This window comes from Lynx rufus, unplaced genomic scaffold (genome assembly GCF_022079265.1).
Source record: "Lynx rufus isolate CCGP_SWC_20201006 ecotype Redwood Valley unplaced genomic scaffold, mLynRuf1.p SCAF_1, whole genome shotgun sequence".
NCBI lineage: Eukaryota > Metazoa > Chordata > Mammalia > Carnivora > Felidae > Lynx > Lynx rufus.
In genome coordinates this window covers 122,077,329-122,097,594 of record NW_025814823.1, presented here as the reverse complement: position 1 = coordinate 122,097,594, position 20,266 = coordinate 122,077,329, and the positions used below count along the sequence as shown (strand labels likewise).

Below are 20,266 nucleotides of genomic sequence, written 5' to 3'. Positions count from 1 at the left end.
TGTGTCTTTTGAGGCATCCCCCACTCCAGCGCTCTCCTTGTTGAGAAGCTATTCCTTTGCCTCCAATTTTATTTTTTTTTAATTTTTTTTTAACGTTTATTTATTTTTGAGACAGAGAGAGACAGAGCATGAACGGGGGAGGGTCAGAGAGGGAGACACAGAATCTGGAACAGGCTCCAGGCTCTGAGCTGTCAGCACAGAGCCCGACGCGGGGCTCCAACCCACGGACAGCGAGATCACGACCTCAGCCGAAGTCGGCCGCTCAACCGACTGAGCCACCCAGGCGCCCCCTTTGCCTCCAATTTTAGATCCCGCTCCTTTCTCTGGGAGAGTCCACAGAAAGTCTGCTCCCTGAACAAATCTAGGTCTCCTTTGACCCTGTCATTATGAGACTTCGTCCCAGTTTCCTATACTCCAAACAGCTTCAGGTGTCTGTCAGTATCAAGGCCAACTATGTCGTTTGATGGTTTGATGCTTGTTCGCCAACAAAACCGATGCTTTAAATAAAGGGGGGGGGCAGGGCTTTTCTTTGGAGGACTTGAAGAATCTTACTTCATAATCTTCTTCCCCTGTGAAATTTACATTTTTTGCCTCCTTGGACATCTCCCATTGTGAAAACTGCAGCAAATGATTTTCCTCATCTGTGTCTTTCTTCTTGGCACATTCTTACTTGTCGATCAATAAATGACCCCCTGCCAAGCGCCAGCAGCCTGGCTTCCTTCTTTACCTCTTCCATTCTCTTTTTCTGTTTAAAAAAGAGCTCATTAGTTTTCTTTTAACCTCCTGTGACATCTTCTCTTTATTCTCTGCCTTTGTTTTGCTTATCATTTAACTTAATTCTCAGTCCAACTGTCCTCATCTGCACCTGCCTTGATTCTCTGCATTTTTCCCTTTAATAGCCAGAAGTTAATGAGACAACCATTGGCGTCACAAGCTCCTTTTCTGATCACGCCACGATAAGGAAACGGGATTTAAATGGCAGTGGCAGGTGACACAATAGCCATAAAACCATAGTAAGGTCATAGTGAGGTGGGTAGTTTTGTGCTCGCTAGGATGGATAGGGCCTGGTGTCAGAGCTGTGCCTCCATTTCCTCATCTGCGAAGTAAGGTTACCCCTCCCATATTGCCCTTGTTGCATTCTGCGGTTGTGTGGATTAAAGGAGATAAATCATGTCATGTGCCTGATGGAGTGGCATATAGTCAGCCCCCTAGAAGCATTAGGTACTATCATGATTATAGAAAGCAAGTATAAGAGACAGTCTCTCACACCTTCCTGGGTTTGGAATCTGTAGCTACAGATGTGTGAAGGAAGGATACAGTAATGGCCAGCCAAGGTACCAGCTCTCTCTTTGCGTATACAAAGAGCTTGTCAAACAAGCATTTATCACTTCCCAAGTGTGAAAAGGCACATAAAATAGCATATTGAGCAACCTAGAGACAGAGACTGTCTTATTTGTTGTCCTGTTCCAAAGACCCAGTGTTGTGCCTGACACAAAGTACATTGCCTATAAATATTTGACATCAATATATATTAGTCACATCACATATCCCCAGTACCGTGCTGGTCACTGTGAAATATCACTGTGTTCCCCAAAGTCTAGGCTATGTTTTTCTGTTGGTACAAGACATAGCTTTACGTAATATTGAATCACATAGCAGAAGCTTTTCCTTTCTTATTTCTTTCTCTCTCTTTTTCTTTCTTTTTAGAGAGAGAAAGCATGAATGAGGGAGAGAAGCAGAGGGAAAGAGAGATAGAGAGAGAGAATCTTAAGCAGGCTCCATGCTCAGCAGGGAACTTAATGTAGGGCTCGATTCCATGACCCTGGAATCATGAACTGAGAGGAAATCAAGAGTGAGTCCCTCAATTGACTAAGCCACCAAGGTGCCCCTCCTGATTTTTTTTTTAAATCATCCTTGATTACATCAAGCCCAAAGTCTTGCTTTGATGTACATATTTTTCAACCCCTCTAAATCTTGATTATTGAAGAGCTAGCTAAGTCTTTCCAGGTGACCCTATCTGGCTAGAATGTAAGAACTTTTTTTTTCATTTTGGTAAGTGTGCTCTTTAATCCCCATCACCATTCTCAACCATCCGCCTCACCCACCTCCCCTCTGGTAATCATCAGTTTGTTCTCTGTAGTTAAGGGTCTGTTTCTTGGTTTGTCTCTCTTTTTTCTCTTCCTTTGCTTATTTGTTTCTTAAATTCCACATAGGATTGAAATCATATGGTATTTGTCTTTCTCTGACTTACTTTGCTTTGCATTACACTCTCTAGCTCCATCCCTGTGGTTGCAAATGGCAAGATTTCATTCTTTTTTATGGCTCAATAATATTCCACATCTTCTTTATCCATTCATATATCATTGGACACTGGATCTGCTCCCATAGTTTGGCTATTGTAAATAAACATAGGGGTTCATGTACCCTTTGAGTTAGTGGGTTTTTTAAAAATTTTTTGGGTAAAAACTCAGAAGTGTGATTACTAGATCATAGGGTAGTTTTATTTTTAAGTTTTTGAGGGACCCCCATACTGTTTTCCAGAGTGGCTGCACCAGTTTATATTCCCACCAATAGTGTAAGAAGGTTCCTTTTTCTCTACATCCTCGCCAATACTTGCTGTTTCTTTGTTCTTTATTTTGACACTTCTAGCGGGTGTGAGATGAAAACTCAATGTAGTTTTGATTTGCATTTTCCTGATGATGAGTGATGCTGGGCATCTTTTTTGTGTCTGTTAGCCATCTGTATGTTTTCTGTGGATAAATGTCTATTCATGTCTTCCACCCATTTTTAATTGGATTGTCTTTTGGGTATTGAATTTTGTATCAGTTTTTTATATATTTTGGGTACTAATCCTTCATGGGATACGTCATTTGCCAATATCTTCTCCCATTCAAAAGGTTGTTTTTTAGTTTTACTGGCTGTTTCCTTCACTGTGCAGAAACTTTTTATTGATGTAATCCCAGTAGTTGATTTTCACTTTTATTTCTCTTGCCTCAAGAAAATGTTGCTGTGACTGATGTCAAAGAAATTACTACCTGTGCTCTCACAGGATTTTTATGGTTTCAGGTCTCACGTTTTGGTCTTCAATCCATTTTGCATTTATTTTTGTAAATGGTGAAAAAAAGTGGTTTCATTCTTCTGCATGTTGCTGTCCAGTTTTCCCAACACCATTTGTTGAAGAGACTATCTTTTTCCCATTGCGTTTTCATTCCTCCTTTGTCAAAGATTAATTGACCATATAATTGTGGCTTTCTTTCTGGGTTTTCTATTCTATTCCATTGATGAATGTGTCTATTTTAATGCCAGTACCATACTGTTTTAATTACTACCACTTTGTAATATAACTTGAAGTCTAGAATTATGATACCTCCAGTTTTGTTTTTCTTTTTCGAGATTGCTTTGGCTATTTGAGGTCTATACAAATTTTAGGGTTGTTTGTTCTAGCTCTGTGAATAATGCTGTTGTTATTTTGATAGGGATTACATTAAATGTGTAGATTGCTTTGGATAATATAGATGTTTTAACAATATTTGTTCTTCCAACCCATGATCATGGAATGTCTTTCCATTTCTTTGTATCATCTTGAATTTCTTTCGTCAGTGTTTTATAGTGTTTGGAGTACAGGCCTTTCACCTCTTTGGTTAGGTTTATTCCTAGATATTTTATTGTTTTAGATGAAATGGTAAATGGGATTATTTTCTTAATTTCACTTTCTGTTTCTTCATTATTAGTGTATAGGAATGCAACAGATTTCTGTACATTGATTTTGTATCCTGCACCTTTACTGAATTTATGTATCAGTTCTAGTAGTTTTTTGGTGGACTGTTTAGGTTTTTCTGTATATAGTATCATGTCATCTGCTAATAGCAAGAGTTTGACTTCTTCCTTAACCAATTTGGATGCCTTTTATTTCTTTTTCTTATCTGATTGGTGTGGCTGGGACTTCCAGTACTATGTTGAATAAAAACAGTTAAGAGTGGATATCCTTGTCTTATTCCTGATCTTAGGGTTAAGGCTCTCAGTTTTTCAGGATGATGTGGGGGTGTGAGTTTTTCATATAAGGGCTTTATTTTGTTAAGATATGTTCCCTCTTGACCTACCTTGCAGAGGCATTTATCATGAACAGATGTTATGCCTTATCAAATGCTTTTTCTGCATCTATTGAAATGATCATATGGTTTTTATCCTTTCTCTTTGTGATGTGTTGTATCATGTTGATTGCTTTGCAAATATTGAACCACCATTGCATACCTGGAATAAATCTCACTTGATGGTGATATATGTTTTTTTTTTTAATGTACTGTTGGATTTGGTTTGCTAATATTTTGTTGAGGATTTTTATATCTGTATTCATCGGATATATTGGTCTCTAGTTTCCTTTTTTGTGGTGTCTTTATCTGGTTTTGGTATCAGGGTAATGTTGGCCTCATAGAATGAATTTGGAAGTTTTCCTTCCTGTTCTATATTAGAATAGTTTGAAGAGAACAGGTACTAACTCTTCTTTAAATGTTTGGTGGAATTTGTCTGTGAAGGCATCTGGTCCTAGACTTTTATTTTGGGGAAGTTTTTTGATTACTGCCTCCGTTTCATTGGGGTAATTGGTCTGTTCAGATTGTCTATTTCTTCCTGCTTTAGTTATGGTAGGTTAAAAACAGTTTTTTTCATTGTGTTTATTTTTATAACATTCTTTTGGGGTTCTTTAGCAATTCACAGAAAACTTTTCTCATGCGTTGGTGTGATGTGAAGTTCCCTAACAAAATACAATTAACTAAAAAGTGGATCCATTTAAAGAAAATGTTAAGTAAGAATTTGGGCAAAGAAAGAAAGAAAGAAAGAAAGAAAGAAAGAAAGAAAGAAAGAAAGAAAAAGAAAGAAAGAGAGAAAGAAAGAGAAAAGAAAGAAGAGAAAAGGGAAGAAAAGGGAAGAAAAGAAGAGAAAAGAAAAGAAAAAAGAAAAAATTGAAGGGGAAGCTTTTTCAAAATCAAGATACTTAAGCTTTACCCCAGACTAGCTGAGTTTAAGTCTCAAAGTGTAGATGTGAGCAATCTCTATTTTCTAATTCTCTTTAAGATCTGTTAGGTGGTTCTGATAAAAAAAAAAAAAAAACAGTTTAGGAATCTCTGAATGAGAAGATCTCCAATTTTCTTTATGTAAAATTTTTTTTTCATTCAATCAACATTTGCTGAGTACCTACAAATGTGTAACGCTGTATTTCCTGGTTGCTGAGAATAAAATGAAAGACAGTATAGAAGTAGACCCTGCCTTGGGGCGCCTGGGTGGCGCAGTCGGTTAAGCGTCCGACTTCAGCCAGGTCACGATCTCGCGGTCCATGAGTTCGAGCCCCGCGTCAGGCTCTGGGCAGATGGCTCGGAGCCTGGGGCCTGTTTCCGATTCTGTGTCTCCCTCTCTCTCTGCACCTCCCCAATTCATGCTCTGTCTCTCTCTGTCCCAAAAATAAATAAAAAAAAAAATAAAAAAAAATAAAAAAAAAAAAAGAAGTAGACCCTGCCTTGGTGGAGCTTACATTCTAGTACAAGCTCATAAATATTGTGTTCCCTGATTTTTGCCTGCTTAAGAAAGTTGCGTCTATTCTAAATTACAGCCTGAAAGAATATAAAATTGTCATAACTTGGGGACACTAGTTTCTGGCATTGAATTTACTGGGGAGGGAAGTCTGAAGTCAGTCTTTATTTTACTTCTCATATTTGAGTCAATTTAAAGATCTGCATAACCTATAAATATTCTTTATGCTTAAAGTAACGTAACTTCTTTACAGTACGCTTTCGTACTAAACTCTGTCAGTTTTTCTTGAATTACTATCTTTTCAGTCTTTCAATATTTTCCATCTTTTTAACCTTGGATTGAAGTCTTTATTTCATGCAACTTTTATAAATTTTTTTTCAAAATTGCTTCTTTTGTTTGTTTCATAAGCAACAATTATACATACATTGGATCCTCTGTTTTGTGTGTATATAATCTGTTCTTCATTGATTTTTATATCTTAGTACTTTTTCATTTTGTTTTCTGTGATTTCCTCAAGCCTCTAAACCATGTTGATAACTCTGATTTCTACATTTTCTCTGTTTTACGTTGTTGCTACAAAGCAACTTATATATGTAATTGCTTTATTTTCTCCTCTGTTTTGCCTTTATGTGTTCTGCTAGTTTGTTTCTAAACTTATATCCTTCACTACCATGTTAAAAAGCCTCCCAGTTGTTCTTTGTACATTCGCTCACCTCCCACCTTCCCACCCCCCAAAGTCCTAACCACAAAGCACTTAGAAGGAGCTTTTAAAAATGCAAATAAGATCTTTCACTCCCCTTTTAACAGCCTCTGGTGGCTTCCTGTATCACTTAGAATGAATTCTCAAGTCCTTACCATGACTTATGAGGCCTATTATTGGCTCCTGCCTACAAATTATTTGAAAATTTTCTTATTTGACTCTTTGCTTTATCTTCTCAACTTGTGAGCTGCTTTAGGAAAATGACTGTTCCCTACCTACAGTATACCAGTAGCACCTTGCATTTAGTAGGTGCTCAACAAATACTGCTTAGAAATAGTTACACTAACTTTTTGAAGTATTAGAATATCATACTCTGTGTCATCCTTGACAAAAGAATATAGAATACCCCTAGTATAAGCCAATGAAGAACTCGAAAAGTATCAACACTTTAGATTCCTTGACATAGTGAAAAAGTATGGTCCAAGAATTCAGACTGTGTTTGGACCCTATCTTTGCTGATGTTGACTGAATGACCTCATGACTTATTACATCATTTAACTTCACTGAACCTCAGTTCTTTAAATATCTGTAAAATAGTCATAAAACAGTATCAACCCTGTGGGATTTTTGTGAGACTTAAAGGAGATAATGGTACATGGAAAATAGTAGGTTATTTGTAAAAGGGTCAATAAAATGGCACTTTTGTAGAGGCAAGTTTCCAAAGTCATCCCCCTAACACAAGAGTCAAGTTTGTTCAAAAACATCCCTGAAAAACCCCTTAAATCACCCATGAGAGATAGTATACATAGTTTTTGTAAACTATGTAGAAAATAATGTGTATATGTAAATATGCACCATATAAAGAATAATGTGAAATACAAAGCTATACAAAAAATCTGAATGGCCATTTCTGAAAATAGACTTCGTTAAACCTTAGTAGCTCATTCAACATATCAAGATGCTAGGAGATGAGATCCACACAGTCTGTCTAAGGAAATTGCAGATTGACTCACCCCATCTCATATTTATGTGGGGGCTTCTAACCATTGAGTGGAATGCACTTGCCACAGTCAACATTATTTAAATTTGTTTCCTTCTTTCATTTTTCTGTTTTATGCTAAGCACATATAGTTGAACCCACATATTAATGCATACGTGATGCAATTCAGTCTATAATTATTATTCCTAGGTTAGATCCAAAATGAGTTCTCAATAGAATGTGAAATAAGTAGAAGTCAGGTAGAGTGACTTGGTGTTCAACTACAGTGATTTTAAATGAACTGCATGCTTGCCTTTTTTCCCTCTGTATGATTAGTTTTCCCTTCCTTTTAACTGTTAGCCTGAGAGATTTATGATTTTTAAGCAGGTCCCCTGCTTTGGTTATTTGAGAAAATAATTCATATTCCTCCCTTCAGGAAGAAAAGAAAATTAATAGAGTTTATAGTCCTATGAGTCAGCCTGCAAGTCTATACACTTCATCTTTTTACCCTTCTTCCTGCTCCCTACCATTGTATAGGCTCACATTTTGCAAAACTAGGGGTCAAAGAAGAGATCAGGAATGAGTAAGGAAATAGATGGGATACAGAGGGAAACTTGAGGGAAACAGACAGGATTCAGAGTTCTAAAAGGACAAAGCATAATACTAAGTGAAATAAGTCAGTCAGAGAAAGACAGATATCCTATGATTTCACTCACATGTGGAATTCAAGAAACGAAACAGATCAACATAGAGTAGGGAAGGAAAAATAAAATAGAGAGAGGCAAACCATAAGAGATTATTAACAATAGAGAACAAACTGAGGGTTGATGGAAGGAAGGAGGTGGGGGATGGGCTAAATGGGTGACGGGCACTAAGGAGGCACTTGCTATAATGAGCACTGGGTGTTATATGTAAGTGATGAATCGCTAAATTCTACTCCTGAAACCAGTGCTACAGTATATGTTAACTAACTTGAATTTAAATAAAAATAAAAAATAATACATCAATAAATGACAAAACATAGTGCTGGTGCCTGTGGAGAGAAAATTCAACCATTTATATGGAGAATATGAAAAGAGGAAGTGAATATGTGGAAAAACATGTCAGGGTCTTAGTGAATAATAATTTAAATGTGTTAGAACCAGACCAGGCATAAGTCATCCAGAATAGCATATTGTTCCAGAAGAAGTAATTATCAAGTTTTAATCAGGATAAACTTTTATTCTAATACACTTTAACAATATAGTCTTAGAAAGTGTGTGATTGCCATGGAAATGTCACAACTTGTAAGATTATTAGGGAATGGGGGGAAATTAGAGGATTAGAGAAAAGTGTTCATTGCCTGAAAAAGATTGAAAGGCAGTAATAGTGACCAGTTGTGTTTCAGTCTTCTTGAAACAGAGACTGTTAGAAGTCTAAATTATAATACTAGGAGCTTTAGTCAGGAATTGATTCCAAGAAGGCTAGGAAATAGTGCTAGGTTAAAGGAGGAAGCTAGAAAATTCATTCCTTTCCATGGGACTCTTAAAATATCAGATTTTACAGTGGATTGAGTACATACATGGCATGAGAAAGGTGGGGGTAGGGGAGTTCTATTAACTGGCATGGTCAGGATCTGGGAAGACTTAAGGAAAGAAGGGAGTAATTAGAAGTGGGTCATGGAGGTGATTATGAACGTGATACGTTCACGGGAAGAGAAGAGCCTTTATTGCAGGGGTTTGACTCTTACATTTTTCCTACTTTGTCCTCCCCACTGTTTGTTCCCTTTTCTCCTTTCTAATAGTGTTGAGCACTTGGTTTGAAAGCGTAATTGAAATAGAACTAGAAGAACTCACTGGAATCCACGGTCACACTCCTCAACAGATGGAATTAACTTTTGGTGGTAAGGAGAGGAGAAAGGCCCAGACATCCAGGGAGAAGCAAGTTAAAAGACCAGGTGGCCCTGGAAAGACAGAGACCAAAAGACAACGATAGTTCCCAGGTCCCTCACAGCTTGCCATGTCCCTGTTCTATTTCACACACTCCATTTTCAGTCCTGATAATCCCCCAGATTTTTCTGTCCTACAAGAATCCTTTCGTTTTTTTGTCTTTTAGGAGTTTTTTTTTTAAGTAAGTTTGAGGTGGTTTCTGTTTCTTGACATCTAAACTGTCCAGACTAGATGATTACCTGCCCCTCACTGCTGCTCCCACTTTCTTCTCTTTCCCCCTTCCTGTTTTGGAGACTTGCCATGCTTTTTCTCTTTGAAGTCCTGTGTGCTGCTGCTTTTCTCAGATACCCTCTTCTCTTTCTCGTTCCCTTCCTTCACCTCTGTTCTTTGCCTATTCATGCTCTCTCTCCTTGGAACTAGCAAAACTTCTCCTCTAGAGATAACCTCTTCCCTCACCCACTTCATGTAATAGTTTTATTTGCCAGAAATATTATATTTCAAATTCAGCCCTGACATTGGGGAATGGAAGATTTAAGGTATCTTCCACCGTGCAGCCAGACTACAGAACACTATCTTGTCTTCTCCACTTTCCTAACTCATTCACCCATCTTCATCATATGGAAAAATCCAAATAGCCAGAATCCATAATTCATTAATTTCACACACACACACACACACACACACACACACACACACACACACAATTTCCCATTCCTGTATTTCACTTTTAAAAGGAAAGGATAAATCTGGAGGAGAACTTAGGAAATCATATTCAGGTTAAAAACAGTCAATAGTATAGAAGATATTTTGACATTCGTTTATTTGGGAAAAAAAAAAGACCTGGGAATTTTAAATTTTTTTTTCAACGTTTATTTATTTTTGGGACAGAGAGAGACAGAGCATGAACGGGGGAGGGGCAGAGAGAGAGGGAGACACAGAATCAGAAACAGGCTCCAGGCTCTGAGCCATCAGCCCAGAGCCTGACGCGGGGCTCGAACTCCCGGACCGCGAGATCGTGACCTGGCTGAAGTCGGACGCTTAACCGACTGCGCCACCCAGGCGCCCCAAGACCTGGGAATTTTAATTGAACTCACAATATAGACTATGACAGAGGTAAATCAGTTTTAAGCTACATAAGTAAAAACACATGTCTTGCCTAGGAGAATGCAGGTCCCTCTATGTTTCGAACTGGTAGATGTGTTCAGTAAAGAAAAGCATCAGTAGATGTGAAGCAGCACTGACCCTTGGTGGGATATGAAGATTGGAGGCCGCGTCTTGGTATAATTTGCCTAATGAGGAGTGGGCTGGGTTGAGAGCTGTCCTCAAATATCTTAAGTGCTTTTGCATAGCGAAGGGAGTGGACTGGCTCTCTGGTCACCTGGGGAACTAACAGGTAGACAGTTCAAGAAAGCAGATCTGGGCTTATAGGAATGAGGAAATCGTGCTCATTAGAGCCGCTTTAGTTTTCCCAGGAAGAATCTGGTGCAGACAGAAGAATCCTAAGAATCCTGCCAGGACGTTAGACCTAAGGATTTTGCTACTTTTTCTTTTACAGCCCAAAATTAATGCATGGTTACAGCAACAAGTCAAATAATACAAAATTATGGACCCACATCTCAATGTAATTCGTGTTACTAGGTTGGTGTGTGTCTTTCCATACCTTTCTCTTTGCCCACACAAACACATACTAGCATTAATATATGGATATGATTTTGTTTTAACAAAATTGAGACCATATTATGTGCATTACTCTGCTCAGTAGTATTAGCACCCTTTCAGGTCAATTCATCTTCTTTGAAATAGCTACAGATATTTTAAAGTACGGGTGTACTATAACTTATTAAATCATCCCCCCATTGGTAGACATTTGGGTTATTTCCACATTTTGCTAGAGTGCAATTATAACTAACAATGCTGCAATAAATGTTCTCCAACAGGTACTATCACAAACTAATGTTTTATATTTGTAGAATAGTTTCCATTAAAGTGGGATTTGCTAAATCAAAAGGTGTGTACGTTATTTTGTTTTAATAGCCTCTTCCAAATCACCTTCTGAAAATCTTTTTGCCATTCATAATCCCACCAGCAAGTCCATGTCTTCATATCATTTCCAGGATAGGGTGTTAGTAGTCATTATCATTTTTGCCTATTCACATAGAGGTACTGCTGACAAGGGAGCATAGTGTAGTCGTTAAGGTTGAGGATGCTCTTAGCGTCTCAACTATAGCACACACAACCTGTGCAACTTTAAGCTACGACACATAACTGTTTCATGCCTCTGTTATCCTCATTTGTAATGAGATATGACATGAATACCTACCTCATAAAATTGTTATGAGTATTAAATGAATTAATAGTTATAAAGACTTAGAACACTGACAGGCATATAGTAAAATTTTTATAAGTAAAAATTAAAGATTAATAAGATTAATCTTCTATAAGATTGAAGATTCACAAATTTAACTTGCATCTCCTTGACTACTAATAAGGTTGGGCATATTTCTACATATTTCTTGATCGTTTGGTTTTCCTTTTCTCTGTTTTCTGTTTCTATCCTTTGCCAATAGGTTTACTGAGTTGTCTTTTTATGAGTTTTTAGGAACTCTTTGTAGATTTTGAATAGTAACCTTTTTCCTGTCATTTGTATCTTCCATAAATGATTTCCTTTTTATTTGTGTATTTTAAAAATCAGAGTGGTTTTAAGTTAACACAAAAACCTCAGTCTACCCAAAACTATAAAACTGATTTTAAACTCATATAATCTCATACCCTGAAATACATCCACTGTTACAAGTTTGTTGTATGGAAACTCTTCCATCTACCCCCCTCAGATTCATTGGCTGTCAGCCTTGGCTCTACCTATTGGTCATCTAGGGGACTTTTAAAACCCAGTACTTGAGTTCCACTTCACAGGCGTTCTGACTTAACAGCTCAGTGGTCAGACCCAGACATCAGTTTTTAATAAGAGACCTCATTTCACTTAGCATCACACTCTCCAGTTCCATCCACGTTGCTACAAAAGGCCATATTTCATTTTTTCTCATTGCCACGTAGTATTCCATTGTGTATATAAACCACAATTTCTTTATCCATTCATCAGTTGATGGACATTTAGGCTCTTTCCATAATTTGGCTATTGTTGAGAGTGCTGCTATGAACATTGGGGTACAAGTGCCCCTATGCATCAGTACTCCTGTATCCCTTGGGTAGATTCCTAGCAGTGCTATTGCTGGGTCATAGGGTAGGTCTATTTTTAATTTTCTGAGGAACCTCCACACTGTTTTCCAGAGCGGCTGCACCAATTTGCATTCCCACCAACAGTGCAAGAGGGTTCCCGTTTCTCCACATCCTCTCCAGCATCTAAGCCATACAGAGAAAGACAGATACCATATGGTTTCACTCTTATGTGGATCCTGAGAAACTCAACAGGAACCCATGGGGGAGGGGAAGGGAGAAAAAAAAAAAAAAAGACGTTAGAGTGGGAGAGAGCCAAAGCATAAGAGACTGTTAAAAACTGAGAACAAACTGAGGGTTGATGGGGGGTGGGAGGGAGGGGCGGGTGGGTGATGGGTATTGAGGAGGGCACCTTTTGGGATGAGCACTGGGTGTTGTATGGAAACCAATTTGTCAATAAACTTCAAAAAAAAAAAAAAAAAAAAAAAAAAAAAAAAAAAAAAAATAAGAGACCTCATTTGATTCTGATGTGCAGCCAGGAATGAGAACTACAGGATGCAATTCCGAAAGGTGATTCAGAAGCCAATTTGTTACTAAATTACAGTGTCATTAGTAATCACTACCGCCATCTGTTGGCGGGAGGCAGAACTGACACCAGTTAGCTAATTTGTATAGCTTTGTCCATATCTATGAAAGGCCATGTTTCAAAGTTCTTTGTACACTTCTACATCTTTTTAGTGTCACGACTTCTCAGATGTAATTTTGAACTCTAAGATTCTTGAAGCAAATATCAAATTTATATTTATCTTCTGGGTTCTGTATATTCTGCAGTAATAAATGACAGGTATTGTTGATCTTTGGTCATTGAAGATTCCATATTTATGCTAATCATGGATAGGAGAAACTGTGTGGACACATTTTAGAAATACTTTTATCAATAGCAGTTGAAAAACAAAACAAAAACAATTTTGCGATTAATCCTTCCCAAACTAACCAAGAAATTAAACCACTGCCTCTCCCCATCCCATTCTCTTCCCCACCTATAGGTGTTAATTGAAATTTTCCCCTACTGGGATATTTTAAGATGTCTCCTTTCTTCCTGTGGAATTACACAATGTGAAACATCAAGGGAAATAACAGGAAAGGCAGTGAACAGGGAAACATGCTTTGAGAAATAGCAATGTTGGCAGAAAATGGAAGTGTCTGGGAGGAAAAAAAAAAAGATAAAACTGGCAGAATTACAGGCTGCTGCATGGACTGGTAATTAGATAGTGAGTTTATCTTCTGAGGGAAAGATATTTTTCGTGTCTTTTCCATAGAGAGGCCAAAAGAAGTCAAAGACACCAAGAGCATGAAATTGTTCATCTGCCATAAAAACCATCTTTGATGCATTGGATTTAAAAAATATATAATAATTCCTCAGGCAGTTTTTATGGATTGTGTGTTGTTCTTATAGCTGGCGGTAGAAGATAAGTCTTGCATGTGTATAAAAGTATTTATTTATAAAATATATATGTGTGTATGTATATATATGAGTGTATATCTATGAGTGTGTGTGTGTATACATACATACATATACTCTCTAATTCTAAACCTCTCTATGAACAGGAATTCTTTGCTGCCTATTGTGCACATTAACACTGGGTTAATTTTCTCTATCCTAAATTTAGACATTGTATCTGAAGGATTTCCTTAGGAGCTTGGTTTCTCATCCTCAGAACTGTTGATATTTTGGGCCAGATCATTATTTCTCGCTGGGGACTAGTCTGTACCTTGTAGGGCCGTTAGCATCATTCTTGGCCTCTGCCCACTAGATGCTGGTAGCATACAACCAGTCGCGACAACCAAAAATATCTCCAGACTTGTTAAAAGGCAAAATTCTCCCCAGTTAAGAACCACTGATTTAGAGGATGCTATGCCCCTGCTTTTGGGAGGTGAGTTTTCACGTCCTTAAAAACAGTTCACCTAATTCCCCAATCTACATTAGAGGCCCTATTTTTTTTTTACTGAAGCAGTATTTTTTTCCTCTCTTGAAACAATATACATCTCTTTATAGCATTAGTGGCAGTTGGAACAATATATCTACCTTGAGACCTTAATGCCTTTTTTCTCTATTAGACTTTAAGTGCCACAAATAATCTGTTTTGTTCACTCTGTACACGTACAACCTAGAGCAGTGATTGGCACTTAATAAATGTTTGTCAAATGAAAGAATATAATTCTCAAATATTTAAGAACGTGAAGCACAAAGCCTGACTTGGTCCAAAGGGGTTTTTCCTCTAAGGCTTATTTCAATCTACATGACAAAGCCAGTAAAAGAAATCAGGGACATATTGAGGCTGTTGAAGGGTGTGATCGGGAAATCTAAAAATTATATTATTTGGATAGGATTCCCTGGGGTTTTTGGCGGATTGCTATTGAGTGGCAGTTTCATTCTGGAAACAACAACTCTGATATGTCACTGTTAGCCAGAGCCAACCCATCGCTCTCGCTTTTTGAACTCCATCCACCATTGGTCCATGGAGGAAACAAGTTTTTTGACCAGGGTGAGGCTTAATGCTTCATTAATTCTCTGAAAGAACATGCCTCAGGACCAGGAAAGATGTGCCTGTGGAAAATAAACCTCAGTGCAGACAGCACAAGAGACCTTTAAATGCTTCTTTTCATGTTTTTTTGTAAAATGGAATTAAGATGCATATTTTTTAAAATGAAAAATGACTGGCATTCTTCCCACTGAAAATGGGAAGTAATTTAATTTGTTAGTGGTTTATTTTATTTGACAGTCTTTGTACATACTCGATTTGGTTTGTTACACTGAATTACCCTTTAATAATGGGCACACATAATGCCAGACTCTGCCCCCCAGGTTGGTTTGATAATTGGATGAACGACCATATTGTTCCAAGGTTTTCATGACAATGTGGACAGAAGCTATTTGGAAAACTCCTAACCAGAAAAGCCTTAAGCTGTTTTTTTGTTTTTTTCCGATGAAGTTAATTGCTACCCAGTGAACAGTCATTCCACTACCCAATTTTCCTGAGCAATGCTGAGTTCTGTAATCATGGCTGAATTCCCTGAGTGGATAGAAGGGATGCCTAAACCCCATAGCCAATAGAAAAAGTCTGAAAATCTTCCCCAGGCAATCTCTCAGAATGAACCATTTTCCACAAATGGAAGTTAATGGTAAAAATTCTAAGAATAGCAACCATAAAGGCAGAAGCGAGACTGCCAAGTTCAAGGGCAGCTTCACAGCTTAATAACTGTACATCCTTGAGCAAGCATTATGATCTCCTTTGCTTCAGCATCCACATCTGGGAAATGGGAACAGTATCAGTACCAACCTCTTAAGATCATTGTGAAGATTCAATAAATGCTATGCCTAAAGTGCTTAGCACAATTCTGGCCAAAGTAGGTTCTCTGTAATTTTTTTTTCTTATTAGATCGCATATATCAGGCACTGTGCTAAGTTTTCTCAACAACAACAAAAAAAGCTACTGAGAGAGTTGCTCTCTCTAACATCATGGAAGGGAGCACTGACAGGGCAAAAGGTAAAGTAACAAGCCGGAGGCCAGATGGCTAGAAAATGGCCCGCCCAAGATTCAAATCCAGTTTGGTTTTAAAAATTTTCTTACACCATGCAACTTCAGATTTTGTGTTTGTGTACCCCCCAGAAGTTTGAAAACTCATGTTCTTTTCTGAGCATTTCTAAATAGATGAGAAAGCATTTTCCATCGTAACAGTAAATAATTCCAAAAGATGATTTCAGGAGTATTTTGAACATAGGCAGTTTAAAATAAAACTTTTACATCACCTTTTTAATGCATCCCCTGGAATTTAAATACCATCTTAAGCTGAATACCCACCAATATCCATTAAAAGAGTATGTGAATTGAGGCACCTGGGTGGCTCAGTCGGTTGAGCTTCCGACTTCCGCTCAGGTCATGATCTCACTGTCTGTGAGTTCGAGCCCACGTAGGGCTCTGTGCTGACAGCTCAGACCCTGGAGCCTGCTGTGGATTCTGTGTCTCCCTCTCTCTCTGCCCCTCCCCTGCTCATGCTCTCTCTCTGTCTCAAAAATAAAATAAAACATTAAAAAAATTTTTTTAATAAAAGAGCATGTGAACTTCTTTTTTTTTTTTTTCAACGTTTTATTTATTTTGGGGACAGAGAGAGACAGAGCGTGAACGGGGGAGGGGCAGAGAGAGAGGGAGACACAGAATCGGAAACAGGCTCCAGGCTCTGAGCCATCAGCCCAGAGCCTGACGCGGGGCTCGAACTCACGGACCACGAGATCGTGACCTGGCTGAAGTCGGACGCTTAACCGACTGCGCCACCCAGGCGCCCCATAGAGCATGTGAACTTCTTAAAAAGTCAGAACTTTATATTCTTTTTCTTCTTGAAACATATATATTCATTTAACTCCCCCCAAATAAATGTTAAAAACTTTCTTTGATCATTTCTGAACAAAAATAGATTCCTAGCCCCACCCCATCTGTGTATGACTGTAAGGGTTTAAAATTCTCGTGGATATAATCATTGCTAACATTATTACTAGAACACAGTTGACCTGAACAACATAAATATATAATTCTGACAAATAATGATTAAACATAAGTAGTAAAACTTTATTAGAAATTCATATTGTATCGAGCTGGGGGTGGTGGCATTTGTGGGGCATTGATTAACGGCATCATCCAATTACCCCTCCCAGAAGTGTTTATACCTTGGATAGTGCACCATCATAAGATTGAAGATGGGTTAATGAATGTCTTTTGTGTTTTTCTTTCACAAAGAGGAGAAGGAGAACTTAGGCTGTGGGAATCTCCTGGGATGATTTTGTTTCAGAAAGGAAAATATGTGGAGGCTAGTGATAGGGGAATGGTTGCCTTTTAAACCATTCCATATAGTTCTTGGGAAGCCATTACATACTCCTGTTTTTTGAAGATGGCCACTCTGCCACAAAGCTGTGTTGCTTTGGAATAAGGATATTTACAGGAGGACCCAATGGCTCTCCCTTTTTGAAGATGACCTACTCTCTTCCTTGACAATGAAGTCTTGGTTCTCTTTAGCTATTGGCTTTATCCTTGACTTAAAATAGTTGTCATTGGAGAGTCACGAAGGGTTTTTCATTAAGAAAGCCCGGAGAAGGGCATGGTGGCAATCTTCAAGTGATGCTGGAATTTGTAACTTCCTAGCTTCTGCATTTTCTTAACTGTGTATTGCTTCTAGATGGGATAGTATAACCACCCTAGATCCTCCATTCAGCCTTATACCTAGAGCACCAAGGTCATGGTTTCTTTGCACCAAGAAGGAGGTAGACAGCTCTCATCTGTTTCTTTTCTATGTTAAACAGACATGGTTTCAGCTTCCCAAAAGGGCTTGTTAGGAACAAAAAGAAAGGGTAGGAAGTTGTGTGTTAATCTGTCTCCACTAAGCTTCCTAAGGAGCTTCCTCTGTGTGGTAAGTGCTTAGCATGTAATAAATGCTCAATACATGTCCTTTTTTTAATGTTTTATTTTTTATTTGAGATAGAGAGAGAGAGAGCAGGGGAGGGGCAGAGAGATACAGAATCTGAAGCAGGCTCCAGGCTCAAGCTGTCAGCACAGAGCCCAATGCAAGGCTCAAACTCCCAAACCGTGAGATCATGACCTGAGCCAAAGTCAGATGCTTAACCAACTGAGCCCCCCAGGTGCCCCTCAATATGTGTTTATTGAAGGTTTTATCTGGGGCCAATATATGGTCATAACATTTCTACATGTACTTCTTAACTGATGATATGGAGACCTCCTAACCCATGATGTTAATATAGCCTATCAGTCCCAATATAAAGTAATCTCAACTATTGGGACAGAGGTGGAAGCATCTGTCACACATTGACAAGGAGATATGGATAAATCCAAGCATGGATTTAAATGGACAGAAATTTTTTCAAAAGGCTCCATAATGTCAATCATGTTAATTGTACTTAACAACCAAGGGTATTCAAATGTTGGTCTACCAAACTCAAGCATATTTGACCCAAGGTTACTGAACAGCTGAAATCCATTCACATCCTTCTACATATGACCTTCTCTCCCTCTTTCTTCTCCATGACTCCATCTTCTTTCTGTTCTTTAGCTCCTATCAGGCCATCTCTTCTCTCTCAGCCTTGCCTTGAATCTGTCAACTTGCTGGGGCACTGGAGGTTGCCATGGTAAACACAGCTGTTGTTTTTTCTCTGTGAAGAGTCGGTGCATGAAGACACTTTAGTCCTCACCTCTAGCCTCTTCCCGCTGTGCATTTTCACAGATGTCGTTTCAAGTGGGGGCTTCAGGGGCTTCAGGATTCTGCACAGCTTTCCTTGTGTATCTCTGAGGGGGTGCTTTGTGACCAATGGCACCTGCTTAGGTGCTCTGGAAGATTGTGAAGAATCGCCTGCATGGTCACCAAATAAGCCAAATGACAGCAACATTCATTTTGTTAGTAAATGGCTTCTGGGAACTGAAAGATGATCTTGTATTTTCCAAGAGGAAAGGCAGGAAAGATAATTAGAAAATAGCCGGGGCAGGAAGACTGAAGGAAGGGTGGGGAGAGACAGAAGGAGTGGTGACAGACAAAGCAAGCAAGGGGTTGCTGAACCAGAAGGGGAGTCTGTATTGGACAGCTATCCCTGCTCCCTGAATCCTCCCTGTCCTCACAGTCACATCTGTCATCCAGTGCTCACTACTGAGCCAACATCTGCTGCTGTTTGCTTACAAACCACTGCAGCACAAAGATTCCTTGCTGTTCCTCCTATACTGTAAGCACAAGCCACTCTCAGGTGCTCCAACCTTTGTACTTGTTCTTCCCTCCTCCAGGAATGCTCTTCTCCAGACAGCCATAAGGCTCGCTCCCTCACTGCATTCAGATCTCCCCTCAAAAGTCATTCCCTGAGAGACATCTTCCAGAATCACCCCACCTCAAGTAGAAGCCCATCCACTGTCTACCCCCTTACCCAGTTCAGGTTTTCTTCATGTCTGGTACAGAGTAGGGACTTCAGTATTTGTTGAGTGAATAAATCACGGACACCCTCCCCCAGAAACGCATGGAATCATACAGTTGCACACATGATCTTTGCTCTCTTCCTCCTGAGCTTTTGCGTGTGCTGGTCCCTCTGACTAGAGCACCCCTGACTCTGCCTGATCGAGTCCTACAAACCCTTTGTACCCTGCCTGCTTTCATAGCCCTCTCCTTTCGAGGTCTCCGTTGACCTCCCTAGGTGGACACATAACCCATTTGGCCAACACAGCCTGGGCAGTGCCCACCGACCTCTGTCACAGCACAGATGCCCTGCAATGAAATGTCTCTTCACTTGTCTCTTTCCCACACACCCCAGTGGGCTCTTCCAGGGCCTACAATAGAGAGCCACCAAGGGCTTAGACTCCAGAGTCAAAAGTGCCACATGTGTGTACCAACTGTGTGACTTTACACAAATTACTTAACCTTTCTGCCCTCAGTCCCCTCATCTGTGCAAAAGGGATCATAATACCTACCAACATAAATCACAGGATATTGATGAGAATTCTCTGATGAATTGCTGGAGTGTTTATATTTTTCTTTTTTTTTTTAATTCACTTATTGTCAAGCTAGCTAACAGTGTAGTCTTGTAATTGCTGAAGTGTTTAAAACATCCTAAGCTGTTAGCTGGGGAAGAGGATAGTGAGTGGAGGGTGTCCTGTTTGAGGTGGGCTGGGCATGGAGGGCCTCCCTCGGGGGATAACTGAACAGAGACCTCACTGCTGAGAGAGAGGCAGTGGTGTGGTTCTCTAGGCTCCTTACATCCCACTAACATTACAGATGAGATCTATTTCTATAAGCTTTATGGCAGGTTAGACTCTGAGACCCCTCTCTTGGGACCTGAGATGTTATCATCTGATTTTCTAACATGATGCTGGTGGTCTTGCCCACTGGGCTAGTGTGTTCATCCTTTGGAATCAGGCTCAG

At 39.1% G+C, this 20,266-nt stretch overlaps 1 protein-coding gene across 1 annotated transcript in view; it reads left to right on the top strand.

Moving 5' to 3' along the window:
- Positions 1–20,266, top strand: part of PPP2R2B (protein phosphatase 2 regulatory subunit Bbeta) — a 113,856-nt gene that overhangs the window by 29,763 nt on the left and 63,827 nt on the right. The window lies entirely within an intron of this gene.